Here is a 21,421-nt window from a genome sequence, read left to right on the forward strand (position 1 = left end):
TGTGTGTGTGTGTGTGTGTGTGTGTGACATCTTCTCTATCCAATTATCTATTGAGGGATACTTTGGTTGTTTCCATGGCTTGGCCACTGTGACTAATGCTACAATGAACATAGGGTGCATATATCTTTGTGAATAACTGTTTTAAGAAATTTTAGGTAAATACCCAGAAAAGGGGCTGCTGTTTTAAACTGTATTCCCAATTTATTGAGGAACCTTCAAACCTACCAAAAAGTAAAAGCCCAGGAGTAGATGATTTCACTAGTGAATTATACGCAATAGTCAAAGAAGACTTAATACCAGTCCTTCTCAAACACTTCCAAAAAATTGAAGAGGCAATACTTCCGTACACATTTTATGAAGCCAACATAACTCTGATACCAAAACCTGGCAAAGATAACACAAAAAAGGAAAACTATAGATCAATATCTCTGATAAATACAGATGCAAAAATCCTAAAAAATCTAGCAAATTGAATACAATAATACATTAAAAAATAATACATCGTGATCAAATGGGGTTCATTCAAGGGGCCCATGGATGCTTCAACATATGCAAATCCATCAATGTAACATATCACATTAACAAAATAAAAATCATGATCATTAATAGATGCAGGAAAACCATTTGACAAAATACAATGTCCATTTATGATTAAAACATTCACTAAACTGGGTACAGAAGGAAAGTACCTCAACATAATAAAGGCCATATATGACAACCCCTCAGCTAATATCATACTCAATGGTGAAAACTGAAAGCTATTCCTCAAAGATGAGGAGCAAGAGAAGAGTGCTCATTCTCACCACTGTTATTCAACATAGTACTGTAAGTCCTAGCCAGAACAGTGAGGCAAGAGAAATATTTAAAGGATTCCAAACTGGGAATGAAGAAGTAAAATTGTCATTTTTTGCATCTATGTTCTTACAACGAGATTGTATATACTTGTCCTTTCTCATGCTCTCTAGTTTTAGTATCAAGTTTGCTATCAATCGTTGATCATAAAGTTACTCATTTTCCGTTTTTTATTGTATTGATTTTTTATGTTATACTTTTCTAGGAAATTGCCCACTTTATTTGAGTTTGTAAGTTGATTGACATTTAGTTGTTTAGTATATTCTCTTATGATATTTAATGTGTCCTCTATCTTTAGAGATTCATTCTCTTCACTCCTGAAGTATTTAATTAGTGCTTTTTTTGCTCAATATTTAAAAATTAATAATAATTTGATGAATTAGACTTTATTATTAGGTTGAATATTGGCAATTTCATATGGTTTAACCTAACATTTTGTTCATCTTTTTAAAAGACCAGTTTTGTCTTTTGAACAACCAATTTTGGCTCTCTGTTGTATATCCATTTTATACCACTGATTTTTCTTCTAATCTTTTTCATTTCCTTCTCCCTTTTTTTTCTTTGCTTTATTCTGCTATTATTTTTAACTTGCTAAATTAGATTCTCAACTAATTAATTTTACAACTTTTTAACATCTAATATATTCATTAAGGCCATAAAATTTCCACTAAATACCACTTTAGCTGTATCCCACAGGTTTTAATATATAATATCTTTATTGTTGTGTGTCTTCATTTAATATTCCCATTATGATTTTTTTCTTCGATTCATGGATTATTTATAAACTTTTTTGTTTGTTTGTTTTTTACTTTCCATATATATAGGGATTTAAAATCTATCTGTGGTCCTAATTTCTGATCTTATTGCATTGTAGTCAGATAACATGTTTTGTATGATATAAATTCTTTGGGGTCTGTTGATACTTCTTTTAATGGATCAATAATGTAGAATTTTATAAATTCTACATTAGAGTTGGAAAGAACATTCAATTCTTGAGATGAAAGTTCCTATATATCAGTTAGTTCAAAATTACTACTTATATTAAATAAATATTATGTGTCTTTACTAATTTTTTAGTAAAAATTAAAGTATCTTCTGAAGATGCTGTTGAAGTACCTTCTGTTTCATGATTTACTCCTTCACTTTGTTTATTGTTCTGCTGGAATTTTACCTTCTCAGGAAAACTTTTTGTCAACATTCCATCTAAATTTTCTGCTTTTCCATATCATCACCCTCTTTTCCCTTATCCTGCTTTTTCTGTGTGACATTTATTAGTACTGGACATTATATTTTTATATGTGTGTGTATGTTCATTCTCTTCCTTACTAGAACATAAACTTGCTGAAGACAGAAACTGTGTTTTATTCACTACTGTATCTTCTGGGTCTAAAATAGTATCTACCTAAATAGGCACTTAATATGTACTTGTTGAATGAATGAACAAAATAATTGCAATTTTCAGTTGAAGGAGGTTGTTTTCTATGAGAGTTTTGTGGGTTCTTCCAAAGTGATTTAGCATTTCTTTTTGGCCTATGACCCAATCTTTGCCCGTAAGAATTTAAGGAAATCCTGATTGTTCTTGTGTTAAATTTTAAACTTGGATTTTCTATTCCCAAAATATCGTGTAAATGCTGATTTATAAGGTGCCCATAGGATATATCTGGGTTTCATATTTTTGTGTGTGACTTTTTACCACCCTGAGCCCTAAGAATGATTCAAGTTTTCATACTACTTCTCCAAGCTAGTTACAGAATTTTTCTCTCTTAATATTATGGGTAGGGCATCCATTAATAAGCATGTCTCAGTTGTAGCTCCACCCATCTTACTGGATTTAGGTATTGTCTGTTGTCTACACATTGCTGCTAATATTCTATACATCACCCCAAATATCAAGGTACGCATGAGTACAATGCCCTAGAGCCCAACAAGTCTTCAGCCCCACCCTTGGCTCTAGATTGAAGTTCTCTCTTTCCTGACACTCAGAGATATTCCTTTCCAGCTTTCATTCTAACTTGGTTCAGTGAGTTAACCTATCAAAATTGTCTCAAATGTCTGAGTATTTGAAATGAAAAAGATAAAATCTGCCAAATTCACTGCAGTTATTAGCATTTCATAATAACTTGTCTTTACTTCTAGGAGGTCATCCATTAGGACTTTTGTAGTTTATTTACAGCACGGCAATCCCCTTATAGACGATGCACAATAAGTATGTTAATGTATTTAGTACTTGATATGGGTTATATTGCCCTAATTCTTCAATAGCTGATATACTTCTCTGCTGTCATATTAACATTCACAAGTTATTTTTTCAAAGAAAATATCTTTTAAATTAACAGTTCACATCATGCAGTCAGTATTTCTCTCTCTCTCTCTCTCTCTCTCTCTCTCTCTCTCTCTCTCTCTGCGTGTGTGTGTGGTATGAAGGAAGGAGAGGGAGAGAAAGAGAAAGGTTGAGAGTTTAGGTCAGAGACTATTATAGAGAAAAAGATAGTTTAGGAAAGGAGGAGAGAGATAGGGAGAGAGAATAGGGTGGGTGATATTTCATTGATAAGATACTTGTACCTAAACAAGACAAATCTTTGGCAAGGTTGGTTTAATTATTTTCAGTGTACAGACAACTGTAGCAGAAGCAGATAAATTATTCTAATTCTTTCTCATTCCAGTCTGTTCTCCCCTTCAACTCCTTGGCCCTGACTTTTTTTCATATGAATCTCAACTGGTGCTTTTTGCTGATACCTGAGTGAAGTTGAGAGGTTTGCATTTACACTCAATTTTTGGCACTTGATGATTTGTGCTGTACTCATGACTACAGGGGGAAATTGGTCCCTCTGAGTACAGAATAAGTGACTGTCTGCTTGATTGTATGTAAAAGCTTCTATTCTATCATGTGATATTAACAGAACTCAGGATCAGCAACCAGTGTTCTTTTGGAACTGCTTTTTTTCAACATTCTCAATACAGAGCAAGAAAATAGGGGAAAGGGTATTCAAATCTCACAAGTGAGCCATGAACACTTCATCCTCTTTTGTAAATATTGCAATGTTTTGATTCTCCTTCATATTCGGAGAGAGAGAGAATTTTCCCAATTATTTTTTAATGAATCAGTTACTTTATGGGGCTTTTGAAAATGTTATTTTTCAGATAGATTCAACAAGCTTGTCCCAGTTGTGTAATTTCTTGGTAAGCTTTCCACATTCATCTTACCTGGGAAGGTCAAGCATTTTATAACCTCAAAAAGCCTGATCCTTGTTTTGTATAGACAATTACCTAAATGTTCCCATTATTTAGAATGGCTATTTCAACTATCTCAAGGTTTAATTTTACTAGGCTTCTCAAATGTTTTCATTTATTGAATACTAAATTCAATTGAAGTAGCTTTTATAATAGTATCTAAAATCTTATATTTTCTCATTTTATTTTAAAATTTGTGGTTGTATGACATGCTGATATAACTTAATGTTAAACTTTACATTTAAATATTATAGTTTTAGTGCATTTGCAGAAGTCTAATTGAGGCTAAAAAAATAATTTGACACCATAGGCTCTAGAGATTTATGTAGCCAGAACAGATAGAGCAGAATTGATTGTCAGAAAAGTAGAGTACAACTTATTGGTCATCACAAATAGAAGGGCTGATTATTTAATGAAAGGGGGTTGGCAGTAGAATTTATTATAACTATAAGATGGAGAATAGAAAATGAAAAACACGTCTCATGACAACATGGATGAATGTACTATTATTTAGAATCTTCACCAACCAGGTTTTAATTTAATTGTTTATCTATTTTGGTGTTGGAGTACAATTTTTAGAAGCATAAAATTAGTTTAAAATAGGTGAAAATAGTTATCAACTAGAGTCTGATAAAGGAGTATTTAGTACTTTGATGGAACTGGAGAGCATTATGCTAAGCGAAATAAACCAGTCAGAGAAAGATAAATATCACATGATCTCACTCATTTATGGAATATAATGAACAACATAAACTGATGAATGAAAACAGATCCAGAGACAGAGAAGCATCGATCAGACAGTCAAACCTCAGAGGGAACATAGGGGAGGGTGGGGGTAAGGGGGAGAGATCAACCAATGGACTTGTATGCATGCATATAAGCCCAACCAGTGGACACAGACAACAGGGGGGTGAGGGCATGAGTGGGGGGTGGGAGGACAATAGGCGATAAGGACACATATGTAATACCTTAATAAAGAAAACAATTAAAAAAAAGAAAACTCTTCCATGGAGAACTTTTAATTAGTTTTGAGAATAAAATGTTTATTCCTTGGTTTTAAAAAAAACAAGAAGAAAGAAATGGATATGGAAATTTTGAAGGCAATTCTTTTCCCCTCTCACACCCCAACTTAAATAAAATAAACTAAGTTAAAAAAAAGTACTTTGGGATATATGAAGATATATTCTAATTGGGAAATTTAGAAGACCTAAAAGATTTTGAAGAAAACTTTTATAATAGATGTAATGAAATGTAACTTGAAATGGCCTGACAACATTTTCAAATAAAACACTGGAAGAAAAACAGTAAACATTATGAAGACAAAGAAATCATGAACAACGAACAAGATGAGTTTATTACAAACAAATCACGTCTGACAAAATTAATAGTTGTTCAAAATAGAATTGCAGAATTAGTATGGAGAAAGGGAATGTACTTTTTAAACTTCAACCAAGTGTTTCTTGTAGCTTTTTAAAAAATGATTTTAAAACAGGGATACACATAATCTGATAGATTGAATAATTATGGAAAGAAGATGCATCTACATAAGGTAAAGGTGACCAGATTTTAACATTGGTAAAGCGGGACACCATTGACCGAGGGGTGGGGGGTGGGGTTCTTGATTAAAAATTTGGTCTATATGGAGCAACAAAAATTTTCATAGAACGCAAAAATAGTATTGTAATATATATTTTTAAATTTCAACATAAGTACAATTTACAAATATAATAAATAAATAAAATTATGTATAGTATTATTTTATTCTTTGGCATATTTCTCATTTGAGTGAATTTTTTTTAGTAGATTGCTGTAGTTGTTTAAAAGGTCATGAAATTTTTCACAAGAATTTGTTAAATTATATTTCACACATAAAATGGCTTTCAAAGTCTCAACACTTAATTGTGATTTTTCTGATGTCCACACTTTATTTACTATAGAAAAAACGCGTTCAGTCGCAGCATTAGTTCCTGGTAAGGACAGCGCGTATTCCACAATTTTTAGTGCATTATTGTATGGAACATGGTTTGTTTCAAAATGATGAAATATTTCTAACCATTTGTTCTCTATTTTGATTTTTGCTGATGTCCAAGATTTAACCTTTTCCTTATCAATATATTTTTTAAATAATGATACCTCATTAAAAAGATCATTTTCGGAAATATTACTATATGGGAAATTTTGAGTAATATGATCGAATGATTTTTGCACATCATTCCAATTAAGTTCTTGTTTTAATGTAACCCAATGAAAATGTTCAATATCATTGTAATGTACCGTCCACTCTTCTAAATAATCTATGCAGTTACTATAGAACTTTTTGATGTGATTCATGATATCTGCACGATTTATTGCACCTTGTTCTTCTAGCTGGCTTATACTATTACGGATAGTTAATGGAAGAAAATAATTTTCTAACTGCTCTTGACACTGAAATTTTAAATTATTAACTTCATTTGCTACTTCGATTACCGAAATTTTGTCACCTTCAATAAGTTTATAGCATTTTGAAAAAGAGCTGCTTGATTGTGTACAAACTCTAGCCAAATTTTTGAAGATTCTTTTTCAAAAAACTCTTCTAAAATTCTAGGACATTTATTCTGTGATAGAAAGTAGGATTTCAAAGGATCGTATATTTTCAAAATTCTTTCGACAGCTGGCAAAAGAGCTAACCAGCGCGTTTTACTGTATCCAAGTATTTTCTGATATTCGACTTCCACAGTTTCACAAAATTCTTTAAGCATTTCAATGCGCACAGTGTATATATAGAAATAAGAATATATTTTAATAACAATATTTTCCACATCTACGGGCAACAAGTCAGCAGCTGTTTGAATGGTGTTATGTATTATGTGCGCTGCACAACCAACACCAATAATGTTTTGATTAAGGTTTTTGTTTAATTTATAAAAAATCTTATTTGTACCTCTTCTCGCTTTTCCTCCAAAATTTGCGTTCGTGCTGTCTGCACAATATGCAATCATTTTATGTTTTAAATTGTTTTTTTCCAAAATATTAATAATGGAACTGAAAATTATTTCAGAAGTTTCGCCGGGCAAAGAAACGAAATCTAAAATTCTAATTTTTATTCCAGTTTCCGAATCAAAAAATCTAATAATGGTTGGAAATAACTTTATATCCTTATGATTAGATGCGTCAGAATATATGGATATAAAATTAATTTTTTCTAGATTTTTAATTCTGAAAATGCATATGGGGAAGCACATTACACACAATTGCCTCGGATTTTGTTCTAGCACAGGCAAATTTTTTGTTGAATAAGTTTTTGACAACTTGTGATGTACAGTCCATAGATCTGACGGAATGATTGTGATTAATAGCATGAAAAGACAAAAGTCCTTCTGCTAATGCTAATTTCTTTTCTTCGTTTCCATAAGTTGTTTTCCGAAAAAATTCCTGTATTTTGGAGGAAGATGCAGCAGTATTTAAATATCTTTTATGTTTCTGTGTCTCCAAGTGCTTTGAAATATCATTCTTCCCGCCGTGCGAAATAGAAAATTCACCATTACATTTCTCACATTTTACCATGTAATCGCTTTTGTTTTTTTTTATAAAAGGAAATTCACTTCTTAGATCATCGTTGAATTTGCATCCTCTTTTCTTACTCATTATGTTAAAAATCTAAAAAAAATAATTTAAAATTATATTATAAATTATTATATACATATTGCTTAAAAACACAGTAAGTAGGTACATAATTACATGAACATATTTTATTGTTAGTTTATAAATTAAATTAATTTGATTGTTATAAAGTAACTATATTTTAAAAATTATTTTAATTTTAATCCTATATTTCTTTCTAAATAATAACAATACTAACTTGTATTATTTTTCCTCTGAATTTGCCATAGCGTAAGTCGTAAGTGTCACTTTCAAGGCCGGCGCTAGACTTTTTGCCGCCACTATAAACTATAAATAATACGAGTACTGTCTGCTAAATTCAAGAAAATTTATGTATTTATGAAATAAATAAATAAATTACTTACCTAAATTATCTGAATAGCTGATTTGTAATGACATCACTTGTTTAACTAGCTTACTAGCACGCAGTACGATGTGTATCGTCTGAGAGACAGTTACAAAATGTTTTCGTCGTTGCCAATCCCAAAAAATGCCATTGTTCATTAAGTCCAAACAATGGTGGTCGAATTCTAACAACTGATCAACAATGCGAACTTTGATAAGTAGTTCTCGATAATCAGTTCTCAACAATTATTTGTTATTATTAAAGTTTAACATTATAAAATTAACAAAAATAATATAAAACTCATATCCTGGCTAAATAGCCACATGGCCGCCGCAAACCGTATATTCCCTTCCCGTTCTCCCGCCGATCCCTAGCTTGTCGTGCATTCTTTCAAAAAATCGGGACTTTTTTAAAACACCACGGGACACGGGACAAATTGTTAAAAATCGGGACTGTCCCGCCAAAAGCGGGACGTCTGGTCACCTTAACATAAGACCAAATGTAATGCCCAAAATATCCCAAAATTGATTGCAGGATTGGATGGCAGCAACAAGAGTGATCTCAGGGGTTTGGAGCTTCCATAATTTCCATCAATCCCTCAATCCTTGTACAATTTATGTAAAAGCAACATGCATATCATGCAAAGGAAGTTCTAACATAAGTTCTTCTAGCACCCCTTCTAATCAAATTTTGTTGATAAGTCTCCCATATAGAAATTTTGTAGACTTCCCTAATGGGTTTAGGTCAATAAATTTATTCCACTCTCTCTCTTTAGTTAATATAACATTAAATAAGTTTCCGGTATGCAACATAATGCCGGAATAATAATAATTCATGTGTGTGTGTGTGTGTGTGTGTGTATGTATATGTATATATATAGATATTCATATATATAGTAGAATAGTCACCACCGTAACTGTAGTTAACAACTGGCATCACACATTGTTAAAAATGTTTTTATTGTAATGAGAACTTTTAAGATCTACTCTTTTAGCAATTTTCAAATATACAATACAGTATTATTACCTATAATCACTATGACATATACTTCATCCCCAAGACTTATTTACAATCTATCTTCTGTATATATGAGTTTCATTTGTTTGTTTGTTTTTAATTTCACAAGATTCCATTAAGTAGAAATGAGATTATATGGTATTTGTCTTTCTTTGACTGACTTATTTCATTTAGCATAATGCCCTCAAGGTCCATATGTTGTTGCAAATGGCAGGATTTTCTACTTTTTTTTTTTTTCTTATGATTGAATACGGTTCTGTTGTGTATATATGCACTACTTTACCTTTATTCATTCATCCATTGGTGGATACTTAGATTGTTTAATGTCTTGACTATTATAAACAATGCTACAGTGAATATGGGTGTATACACATATTTTTAAAATTAAATTTATTGGGGTGACATTGGTTAATAAAATTATATAAGTTTCATGGAATACTAAGCCATAAGAAAAGATGAAATACTGCCATTCACAACAACATGAGTGGATCTTGAGAATATCATGCTAAGCGAAATAAGTCAGACAGAAAAAGTCAAGATTTCACTATGTGGAATATAAAACTGAAAGAAACAAATGAACAAACAAGAAAAAAAAAAAAGCAGATATCTTTTCGAGTTAGTGTTTTCATTTCTTTTGGATAAATGCCCAGAAGTAGAATTGCTGGGTCATACAGTTCCCTAATTTTTTGAGGAACCTTTATACTGATTTCCATAGTGGCTGTACTAATTTACATTCCCATCAACAGTGCACAAAGGTTCCCTTTTTCTACATTCTTGCCAAAACTTGTTAATTTTTCTTGTCTTTTTAAAAATAGTACTCATTTAAACAGGTATGAAGTGAGATCACATTGTGGTTTTGGTTTGCATTTCCCTGATGGTCACTCTGTTTTTGTAAATAAATTTTTGTTGAAATACAAGCATGCCTTTTTGTGTATATATTGTGTATGGTTGCTTTCATGCAATAGTAGCAGAGTTAAATGGTTGAGTCAAAAAATATATGATCTACAAAGGCTAAAGTATTTATCATTTGGCATTTAACAGAAAGTTTGCTAATCCCTAGTTTAAATAAATAATTTATTATTTTTTAAACCTTTATATGTATTATAATTATTGTCACATGTGGACGTACATTGACAATACATCTTGTTCTATGGAAAATGATACAATAATTAATAAATAATACAAGAATAAACTCTGTTTTGAATACTCACAACTGTAAACCTCCTTTTGCCCCACCATTATAAAGAAGACCAGTGTGTCTGCATCCTGGTAAAAGAGTTTGTGTGTATGTGTTTATATGTGTTATGTTAATTTAGGATCCATGATGTTTTGTGCCTGTGTGAGAGTACTGGGAACAGAGCATAAGGTTAGCCTTCTGTATTTTTTCTAAAGTGTCCAAATGGTCAGTATTTTCTAAAGAGAAATATAGGTGTCTGAGTTAAAATGAGAGTGATTGAATTGATTGTATCTGAATCAGTTTTTGCTGAATACAAGAGAAGGCCATGAGTAGATATCTGCATAAGAATAAGACAAGAGTGAGAGGGATAAAGCATAGGTATACTGAGTGTTTTAGAGAAACTGGAGTTTAGTGCTTGGCTCTTTAGCTCCAAGACCATGTAGATTTTAGTTATGTGAATACCCCTTTACACATTGTAAACCTGAATAAATATTTGTTGAATCAATGTAAATTGGTTTAAAATTGTATATGATTGGATTGGAGGCTACAATTTCTGCATTTGAAGAAAGGTTACAAAATGGAACCAAGTTATGGAGGACATTGAAAACTAAGCATGTAAGATTCCATATCGTGATTAGAATCATTATAAGGAATAAGGTAATACCTAGTTGATTTCCAAATATTTGTTTTACTATGGTATGTGGGATGATTTAGAGACAGAAGGAGCTGAGGATGGTATTTTATTCCAGGCATACTTTCAATTTTAACCAGGTTCTCATTTCCAGCTGGCTTAGCTGCATTGGAATCAGTTACTCTGTATAAGTCCCTGGGTCTAATGAAGAAAAGTTCCTCAGTTCTTTCTTGTTATGAACTCTTCTAAAAAATTTATTTATTTATTTATTTATTTATGATTTATTTATTTATTTATTTAGAGAGAGGAAGGGAGGAGAGAGAGAGAGAGAGAGGAGAGAGAGAGAGAGAGAGAGAGAGAGAGAGAGAGAGAGGGATAGTAGAGATATATTTGTTGTGCCACTTATTTATGCATTCATTGGTTGATTCTTATATGTATTCTGACTGGGGATCAAACCCACAACCTTGTCTATTGGGATGACACTCTATAAACAACTGAGCTACCCAGCTAGGACTTACGAATTCTTGCATCTCCATGTCTATTTGCCTTGTGCTGTACTTTTTTTTTTTTAATTGGGTATTTGATGTTTAACCATGTTTCAGGACTCTGAATATTCTGCCTTATTTTGCTCTTAATGTTTGTGTCTCACTGGTACCTGCTTAATTGCATTTATATGTAGGAAATAATTCAATACAAATAAAATGGAATAAATTTATCACTGAAAACTTTAAGGATAGGAATCTTTTCTTTTTGTCTTCTTTTTTTTTTCATCCTTTGCTTTTTGTGGGATCACTCAAAATGTAAAGGTTGGTACACTAAAAGCAAACCCTGAGAAACAAATTGGTTGTTATCTCTGGGAACACTCAATCTGTCAGTGAGAAGGAAATGCCAAGACAATTTTTATGTTTTTGCAGCTTTGGCCACTGAAGCAACTTGCCTGCCCTCACTAAATATGCATTTTTTATTTTAATATTTTAATTCACAGACTCTATTAAGACTACAAAATAAAAAATCAAATAATCTGGTTTATTCCTCATTTCATATGAATTAGGAATAACAGACAGTCTCACCTTTAGGTGCTGATAAGATAACATGGCCCATTTGTCTTGGTTGGCCCTTCAAATGCATAATCATTCAATTTTATATGCCATCAGAACTATTTCTCAAAAGGAAATGAGGGGTCAGCTTTTATTGTAGGGTTCCACATTTACTGAGATCATGGTGTCTTATTTTTCAATCTTGGCATTTAACTCTGGGAAATTTACAGTGGTACATAACTGCCAGCTTCACAGTGGTGGTGCCAGTTTTGTCAGCAACGTAAGAAAAACTCCCTAAATGGACATGTCTGAGCAAAGCAGTATGGATGTTTCTTGCATGATCATGAAGAGGTAGACTTGTGCTGAATATAAAACCACATAAGACAACCCATCAGCTCATGACATATTGGAACAGGAAATGTAGTATGGTTTGTAGGAGTACATATTCTGCAGCCAGATTGACTGGGTGTACATCCTGGTTCTGTCACTTAGTAGAGAGGTGAATTTTGGCAAATCACTTAATCTCTCTGTGCCTCAGTTTACACATAAATAAAGTGGGGATAATGACATTAGATATCAAGATACCTACCTCCTAGAGCCGTGGTCGGCAAACTGCGGCTCACGAGCCACATGCGGCACTTTGGCCCCTTGAGTGTGGCTCTTCCACAAAATACCACAGGCCTGGGCGAGTCTATTTTGAAGAAGTGGCGTTTTAAGAACTTTAAGTTTAAAAAATTTGGCTCTCAAAAGAAATTTCAATCGTTGTAGTGTTGATATTTGGCTCTGTTGACTAATGAGTTTGCTGACCACTGTACTAGAGTTTTTGTGAGGTCTAAATAAGTAAATATACATAAAAGCACTTAGTGCAAAACCTGAATATAGGGAATGCTTATGTAGTTGCTATCCTATCTAATAAAGGAGTAATATGCAAATTAACCATCACTCTGCTACTCCCACAAGCCACGCCCACCAGCCAATCAGGTGCGAGTATGCAAATTAACTCAACCAAGATGGCTGCTTCCACAGAGTGAGCAGGAGGCTTGGGTTTCCCCGCAATGGAGGAAGCCAAGCTTTCTGCATACACTAGCGGGCCCAGGCCTCCACTCAAGGCCACAAAGTTTCAATTATAAAAGATAAATAAATCCCAACAAAAATGGCAGCAGCCACAGAGCTGGAGAGAGCAGGAGTCTTGGGTTGCCCCCGGCGATGGAGGAAGCCAAGGTTCCGCAGCCCTGGCCTGCCTTGGTCTCCGCTCAAGGCTACAAAATTTCAATTATAGAAGATAAATAAATCCCAACAAGAATGGCTGCGGCCACAGAGCAAGCAGGAGGCTTTGCTCCGCTCAAGGCTACAAAGTTTCAATTATAGAAGATAAATCCCAGATACCAGGGCCTCTGCTTGGGTCACCGGGGGGCATGGCCGGCCTGCAAACCACCACAGGCCCCTCGCCCAGGCCGCCCCACGCCTCAAGGGAACCTTCACCCTCATCCCGGACACCCTTCAGGGCAAACCAGCTGGCCCCCACCTGTGCACCAGGCCTCTATCCTATCTAATAAAAGGGTAATATGCAAATTGACCATCACCCCAACACACAAGCTGGCTGCCCCCATGTGGTCAAAGATGGCTGCCCCCAAGTGGACACAAGATGGTTGCCACAAGATGGCCAGCAGAGGAGGACAGTTGGGAGGGACCAGGCCTGCAAGGGAGGGCAGTTGGGGGCGATCAAGCCTGCAGGGGAGGGAAGTTAGGGGTGACCAGGCCTGCAAGGTAGGGTAAGGGGTGACCAGGCCTGCAGGGGAGGGCAGTTAGGGGCAAACATGCTGGCAGGGGAGTGGTTATCAGGCTGGCAGGCAGAAGCGGTTAGGGGCCATCAGAAAGGCAGGCAGGCGAGCACTTGGGAGCCAGCAGTCCTGGATTGTGAGAGGGATGTCCAACTGCCCGTTTAGGCCCGATCCTACCGGTATCGTGCCTAAACAGGCAGTCAGACATCCCTGGAGGGGTCCCAGATTGGAGAGGGTGCAGGCGGGGCTGAGGGACACCCCCCCCCCCTCCGTGCACGAATTTTGTGCACCGGGACTCTAGTTATCTGATAATCTTTAGAAGTAAAGAGCAAAGTTAAGAAGCTTTCTTCTGACATTGCCTCCTCTGAGAGTTACAAAAGTATAAGAAAATTGTTGCCACTTATCAAATGTGGAATGATTTGAAAACAGCACTATTTTGTTTTAAAGCTCTAAGTATTGACAATGCAATTGTCCTAAAAGGAGACTTACATTTAACCTTTTACCAAGACTACATTAAGCAGAATTGTTTTTACACTTCCCTTTCAGAAAGGATATATGCACACCTATGTTCATAGCAGCACAATTTACAATAGTAAGATTTGGAACTAGCCTAATTGTCCATCAGCAGATGAGTGGAGTAGAAAACTGGTACATCTACACAATGGAATACTATGCTGCTATAAAAAGAAGGAATTCTTACCATTTGCAACAACATGAATGGAACTGGAGAGCATTATGCTAAGTGAAATAAGCCAGTCAAAGAAAGATAAATATCACATGATCTTGAACAACATAAATTAATGAACAAAAATAGAACCAGAGACATTGAAGCATAGAACAGACCGTCCGACCTATGAGGGAAGACATAGAAGCATTGAACCTACTAGTGTACCTTAGGTTTTTAGTTAAAATGTTCAAAACATAAACTTTATTCACCCTTAGCTAGCGAAAAATTTTAATTAACCTGTATTCCAGGTAATTGATGTTAAATTGCATCAAGTACAATCACTCTTCAAATTTTAGCTGAACTGGTTTTTGGTCCAGAAGAAATGGTGATTTTTGTCTACTGTTCATTCTTTCTTTTCATCCTTCTAGTTTCAGATTTATTAACATTTTCCATAATTTCAAAATTGTATTTTTCTTATTATATTTAGGAGTAAGAGCATTCTATAAATGTTTGCTCCAAAACCATTACTCTATCAATCGCATTAATATAATTTAGTACAGAGTATTTCAACTCATTCTGTTCAAAGGTATTGTGGAATAAAACATCTGAAAGAGGACATTGAACATTGGCATGACTGAATTTTTTAAAATTTATCTTTATTGTTGAAAGTATTATAGATGTCCCTTTTTACCCCCCATTCACCCCTGCTCCCTCCTTCCCACAGGCCTTCACCATACTATTTTCTGTGTCCGTGGGTTAGGGCATGAAGGGAATTTCACAGACCTCTGAAATCTTAATGTTTTGCATTTCTAATGTACTTGTGCAACTGTGTAAATTCACATTTACTTTGGTGTTTTTTAATTATTTTTATTAAAACATTTTAATAGAATATTTAAGAGTAATTGTTTTATGGATCCTTAGCAAGAATATACATTCCAGGCTCAAAAACTTTGAAGTTTTAGTTGAAGAAGATTAAGTAAATAATTTAGAAATACATTCTGTTTACCTGTTTTTTTAATATGTATTAAGCTGTTGGACTGTGTGCCTTTTATAGTGATTGACTTTTTAATTTATTTGTTGGTGTGTTGGTTTTTAAGAATTTATTTAAGGCATTCTGCTATTGGGAAATAAAAATAAACAGGGTAAAGCTGCACCGTGATAAAAGAATGGGCTTGGATTACTTTTAAAGAGACAAATGAGAAAAAAAAAAAGAAATTGATTGGATTTTTGGGTTAAATGCAGTATTTAGTACATAATCATTCTGAACTTTTTTTCTCTGTTTGGAAGGGAAACTGAAATACCTAACATCACATATAATTGAGTCAAGTGAATGGTCTTTTGTTGTTGCCCTAGATCTCTGCTCAATGGAATTTGATTTGATTTTAAATGGCTTTAGTATGGGGTTTAGCCAGGTCACTCTTACAGATTCTTGGAGGATGTCTGCCGTAGAACCTGGTAGATTTCTCTGGTGTTTTAAAAACTATAATAATATCCAAAGCCAGAATGGATACCTCCACGAGAACTAAATTAGTCTTTTCCAGACTTAGAGGGAATGCATCTTGTTCTCTTAACTATGTATGTATACTTTTTATTTAATAAAGAATACTTCATTTTATTTAAGGATTGATAGAGAAGAAACAGTCTTTAGGAGTTTCAGTTTATTTTATCCTAATGTGTCATTTCCTTACTTTGAATTTTTACTTATTTGAAATTATACTTCTCCAACTTCCAAAACTGATTTGATATAGCTTCATCTGTTCTCTCTTAAGGTATATTTTGTTTGTCTCTTTATAGTGATCCTACTATGTTTTATGTGGTTTCTCTTATAATAGTATGCTTACTACATAAATATAACCTCAAACTTCATGTTTTCTACATTCTAGGTTGTGGCTTTTAAAAAAATTAATTGAAATTAGCTTTTTAGGAATCTGATAAATACCATTATAGGTAGTTGACTTTTTTTTTTAAATTACAAATCTTGTTTGTTTGTTTTTTCTTCTTCTTCTTTTAAAATTGATATTTAGAGAGAGGAAGGGAGAGAGAGAGAGAAGCATTTATGTGTGAGAGAAACATCCATCAGCCACCTCCACATGCTCCCTGACCAGAGATTGAACCCACAACCTGGGTGTGTGCCCTGACTGGGAATCACACCCACCACCTTTGTGGTGTTCTGGATGAAGCTCCAACAATAAGACACTACTGCCAGGGTTCTTTTTCTTTTTTTGTTGTTCTCTTTCTTTACTCCATCTTCTTTATTTAAAATTTAACCTATGCAGTTAATAAAGGTAGCTTTTCCAGAAATAGGGACAGATAGACATTTTCAAATGTCTTTCTTAACATTCAGGAAATCTAATAATATATCATCTTTTTTTTTTTTTTTTCTTCTGAAACACACAGCAAGTGTCTTGTTTTAGTGCTTTTTTTGTTTATGAAAGGGTAGCTCAGTTGGTTGGAGCATTGTCCTATACACCAAAAGGTTGCAGGTTTGATTCCTGATCAGAGCACATACCTAGGTTTTAGGTTCGATTCCTGGTCGGGGCACATACCAATTTATGTTTCTCACATCGATGTCTCTCTCTCCCTTCCTCTCTAAATTCAATAAAAATATATCCTTGAGTGAGGATTAAAAAAAACCCCAAGGTAATTTGTGCTTATTGTAGAAACTTTGAAAAGAAATTGTAAGAGGAAAAATATCTCCCATAACCTTAGTGTCTGAGATAGTTATCAGGAATAATTTAGTTTATAGGTCCTTACATGCTTTTACTAATACATACGTTTTTTCTAATATATACATACACACACATACATACAGATCTGCATTTATATATACATATGACCAAACATTATCATAGTGTCTGTCTGTCTGTCTGTCTCTCTCTCTCTCTCTTTCCCCATATATTAAATATTAAAATTGGTATCTTATTATCATTTTATAACCTGCTTTTTAAACTTAATGACATATTGTAAATTTTCACTTGCCACATTTTATGAAAGTTTATCATTATATCACATATAATTTATTTAACCAGCTCACTACTATGGAATTTTTAAGTTATTTTAATTTGAATTTCTTTCATTGGCATTACAAATTAACCCTTTGCACTCGCTTGTTTTTTCTCGATTCCTTTATTCTACTCAGGATTTAATTTTTTAAATACCCCAGATTTTACAAAGCGCGGCAGTAGAATAAAAAACTGGAGTTTCTTTTCATACAAACTTATTTATTTGGATTTTTTTATATTTCAAATTATTGATACATTCAAAGAGTATCAATAATAGTAGACTGTGTAGTAGACTCCTTAGTCTGATTGAGTCAGATGGAGCATGTAAATGGTAAAGAAGTGGACTAATATTGAAAACTTCATTTTTTTCTGATTATTCTTTATTACTTTCTTTAACCTATGATTTACTGGATGTAGCCATTTTATATGTATTTTTTCATTTTTGCTTTCTTTTTAATCCATAAATGATTAATTATTAAGCAACTTTGATTTAACAGAATTAAATTGACTCAGGCATATTGAATATGGTTACTTTTTCATGTTCATATAATAATAGACTGTTTACTTTTTTCTAATTAATAAACTGGTAATGTGTAATTCTATTTTTAGTTCTATAAATGTTTACTGAATTCTTGCTAGACACTACTTAAGGAGTTGTAGCAAAATAAAAATGAATGTCTGACAAATTTATAATCTAGTGGGGGAATTTACCATTTATAAAAATAATAGCAAAATAAAACAATAGTCATTGAGAGTACTGTTTGTTGTGTGATAGCCATGTTATGAGAAAGGTAATATATATCTTGTTTAATCCTTGTAAGAGCCTATATAGTCTACCAGATATTTTTTGACTCTATCCCTCACTTTACTGAGGCCTTTTCTTATTGTCATCTCCTCTGAGAAGCTTTCCTGTTCAAACCCATTTAAAATACCAGCCCATGTAACTCTCAATGCTGTTACTTTGTTTTGTTTGTCTTCATAGTACTATTATATAAAACTAGAGGCTGGTGCATGAAATTCGTGCACTGGAGCGGGGTGGTCCTTAGCCTGGCCTGCTCCCTCTGGCAATCCGGGACCCCTGGGGGGATGTAGCAGTTGCCAAGCGGCAGGCAGCCAGGGAGGAGCCAGTACTGGGGCTGGGCACTGCACCTCTCATGCTCATCCCGGCCTGCTGCACCTGCCGCCTCCACTCTGTAGTGCTGCCGTGGAGTCAGGAGAAGCTCCCACCGCTGCAGCTGTGCTCGCCAGCCAGGAGACTGGCTTTGGCTGAGCGGTGCTCCCCCTATGGGAGCGCACTGACCACCAGTGGGCAGCTTCTGCCTTGAGCATCTGCCCCCTGGTGGTCAGTGTACATCATAGCGACTGGTTGACCCATCATTCCGGTCGTTCCAGTCGTTCCGTCATAAAGGTTGCTTAAACTTTATATATATATATATATTAGAAGCCTTAACATTGTATTTGCTTGTTTCCCTGCTAGAATGAATATTGAGTGGAAGACTATAAACAATGGGTTATAGCAGTTTGGGGTTGCAAAGGACAAAGTTTAATTTAGTTCATAACATTTCACTTCCTTAAGCATAAATTTCTTCATCTATAAATGGGTGTGGACTTAGTGCCTATTTCATAGGTTGGTCAGGCTGTTCATTCTTTTATTCAATAAATATTCATTGATCTGCTACTCTGTGGCAGACACCATTTATGAAAATGGGGTAATACAGTGAAAAACACAGTACTGACCTCATGATACTTTCATTCTAGTGGGAGAAACAGACAATAAATAAATAAAAATTAATTTTATAATATATTATGTAGTAGCCAAATTAATTTTCTCCCAAGTGTCCTTCCCTACTTCATCCCTACAATCTGAACATTTTTTTTCTTTTCCATTCCTAGTTATCTCTGTTTATCCATGAATAATGGTTCTTATCTCAGTCCTTCTAAGAAATTCTAATTTTCAGTGCCTCTTCTAAAGTTTGGTGTTGCAAAATAAGTATGATATTATTCACATAGCCTGAATATTATAGGACCAGCACCTTCCTTTTCTGGATCCTGTTTATATCTATCAGTAAAGCCTAAACTCAGTATTATTTTGATTTACTGGTGTGGTTTGTTTTTTGATTATTTGTTTTCCCTTTGTAAAGTATTGTTTATGCATATTAAAGATCCCATCAATTAAAATTCTTGACTTTTTTTTTTCATTATAATAGGTCTTTCACTATAGATGCACTGTTTTACAGGATTGGGTTATGTATATATATGAATTTCCATTAGCACAACTGCTTTTGAGACTTCAAATGGCTGAGTCTCTGTGGAGATTATTAGTAAATATGACCTGAAGGTCATAATTGAGATTTCATAGCAAATTTGGATCACATTCCAAGGACATATAATATCAAACTCAATTTTTAATAGGAGAGTTGCTTCTAGTTAAATTTTTTCAAGTTCAAATTCACTGAATTGGCTTCAAAGGCACCTCAACATCCTGCCTGCTTAACTGCTCTCAGTCCCAGCTTTGATTCTATACTATCCATTTATTTGACATCCCTCCCTCCAAATCTGGGTAGGATCTTACTATTACCCTTGCTTGCTAGAACAGGAAACATGATGCCATGTTCTCACGTCCATGCATTAGGTGCTTTAGACCAGTTCTAGCTATTTTGAACATGTTACCCTCTGCTCCCTATTTCTTTCCACCCACTTACTTTATTTTCTTTCTGGATTATCTTTTTTATGCACATCTCTCCAACTTGACTCACTATTTTGAGGATAGGGCCTGGGATTTTCTTACTTGTATACTTCCTAACTCACCAGTGCTTACTCCAGTATAGTGTGTATAGTAGATCAGAGAGTCTTGGCAAACTCTCTGATAATTAAGAATAAACAAATGGGGTAAAGACTATTTGGAATTAGTTTTTTTAAATTATAGAAATATAAATGTAAAAGCCTTTATTTGTGTAAAATAAGAAATCTTTTAGTAATACTATAATAAATAACATATTCTCCATATAAACCCTGTATATATAGTGGTTTACATTACATATTTGTACCATATTTTACTGAGTAGTTGTTCTGCACATCCACAAATGAACATGTTAGCCTATTTTATAAAAATTATAGATATTAATTGACATATACAAACTTAGCTATCTACTTTTTATAATTAGTAATAAAGATATTATGAAAAGCTAAATTGTTTCCTTAGCAGAATTCTAATTCTGAGTTTTTCTTTTTACAGTCACACAAAAGAAGTGTTAAGACTTGCCTTTTGAGACACTGAAGGCTAAAGGTAATGGCCAATGAGATTTTTCTTGAATAGGTTTGATATTCTTGAAAAGTTTTATAATATCTAAGTGTTTGGGTTTACAAACTCAAGTCTTTCCTTTATTGCCCTTTAATGCATTAACTATCCTTTTCTATGTCTGCCTAAAGAATAATCTGAAATTATAACTCAAGAAAGAAAAAAGCTTGTGTTATCTGAGAATATCTCAGCCTAATTAGGTGGTGTTGTATCCTTTCTTCCTTCTATATGGGAATGTATTATGGCCCCTCCCTTTGTTTAAATCAGTTTGGAACTCTTCTAATTCTATACCTTTCCCTTTTCTTAAATAGGCATATTGACTCAAAACCAATAAGTCAGTATCTATTCCGCATCAGAAAGAGCTTTATAACTAACTAAAAAATAAAAATGCATTTGTTGGAAACAGCAAAACTGTTCAGATGAGATTTCATGGCTACAAAAGTCCAGAATTGCAGGCAAGAAGTTTACAATCGACTTGTGTCCCTTCATTGTGTATAAAGAGCTCATAGGGATTGAAGAAGGTTTCTTAGACAAGAGGGGGCTGTAATTACTTTGCTCCTTACATGCATGGTTAGATCTTCCAGTGAGAATAACATGGTAGGGTAATTTATTATAGAAGAGTAAATCACAGATTACATTGGAGGGATGGGGTGGTGTGATCCAACCATCACTTAAACATGTGTGATAGCTTGTTTTTCATTTCTTTACACCAGTGCACACCTCAAACATTCTATTTAGCA

At 34.0% G+C, this 21,421-nt stretch overlaps 1 non-coding gene across 1 annotated transcript in view; it reads left to right on the forward strand.

Moving 5' to 3' along the window:
- The window catches only part of LOC103290701 (uncharacterized), a 608,248-nt gene that overhangs the window by 146,751 nt on the left and 440,076 nt on the right, over positions 1-21,421 (forward strand). The window contains exon 3 of the transcript XR_008555587.1: positions 20,619-20,669. This is a non-coding gene — a transcript (uncharacterized LOC103290701). The remainder of the gene's footprint in view (positions 1-20,618; positions 20,670-21,421) is intronic.

The sequence above is a fragment of the Eptesicus fuscus genome, chromosome 3 (genome assembly GCF_027574615.1).
Source record: "Eptesicus fuscus isolate TK198812 chromosome 3, DD_ASM_mEF_20220401, whole genome shotgun sequence".
Classification (NCBI taxonomy): Eukaryota; Metazoa; Chordata; class Mammalia; order Chiroptera; family Vespertilionidae; genus Eptesicus; species Eptesicus fuscus.